This window comes from Penaeus monodon, chromosome 31, assembly GCF_015228065.2.
Source record: "Penaeus monodon isolate SGIC_2016 chromosome 31, NSTDA_Pmon_1, whole genome shotgun sequence".
NCBI classification, from domain to species: Eukaryota; Metazoa; Arthropoda; class Malacostraca; order Decapoda; family Penaeidae; genus Penaeus; species Penaeus monodon.
The window spans coordinates 20,567,579-20,568,389 of NC_051416.1; the positions used below are offsets into that span (position 1 = coordinate 20,567,579).

General features: G+C 36.0%; 1 protein-coding gene across 1 annotated transcript in view; it reads right to left on the reverse strand.

The window, feature by feature from the left end:
* Positions 1 to 811, reverse strand: part of LOC119592922 (dual 3',5'-cyclic-AMP and -GMP phosphodiesterase 11A-like) — a 113,884-nt gene that overhangs the window by 47,390 nt on the left and 65,683 nt on the right. The gene's annotated exons all lie outside the window — the stretch shown is intronic.

An 811-nucleotide genomic window follows, 5' to 3' on the forward strand; every position in this document is an offset into this window, starting at 1 on the left:
GGAAAGTGGGGGGGGAAGTTTAACTGTGGTCTTTTTCGTTATAGAGATTCTTGTCTTAGAAATGTCTTTACATGATGTGGATACCCTTGTGTTAAAAATGTGTTTACGGAATATATATGATTTTCTTAAATGTAGATTCAGTACATATCGTTACAGGGGGAGTCCTGAGAGGGAGAGAAAGAGAGAATGAGAAAGAATTTTACGGTACAGGGACTATTGTGTTATAAATAGATCTACGTTATACTGATACTTTTAAGAAGCTACGTATTTTTCTTAAATACAGATTCATACACATCGTGTGTATGAATATCGTTACAACGAGGGTCCAGAGAAGGAGAGGCAAAGAGAGGGAGGATATTCAGCTGTTTGAGTTAAAACATCTTTAAAGACTATTTATTATAGCGTGGGTCCTGGGTGGGGAGGGGGGGGGAGGAGAGAAGGAAACGGTTTTCGTTATACATATACGTGTGTTTTTTTTTTTTTTTTGTACAGTTACCCGTGTTAAAATGACTTTTAATGAATCTGTTTGTTTTCCTTGAATATAGATTCATAAATATATCGCTATAGCACAAGTCCCTAAATGAAAAGAGAGAGATAGAATTAGAATTGCGTCTTTAGCCATACAGAATCACATGTTAAAAAAAAAACCTTTGAAGAATCTACGTGTTTTTCTGAAAAGGAAGAAACAAATCGTGACTTCAGACAAAAAGAAAAAAAAAAAGTTTGTTCGGACCCCATAACCTCGTCGTTATAGAGTGGGTACGAAGAAGGGAAAACGAGAAAGAGAAATTTAACTGCGTAGTTCGTTGGG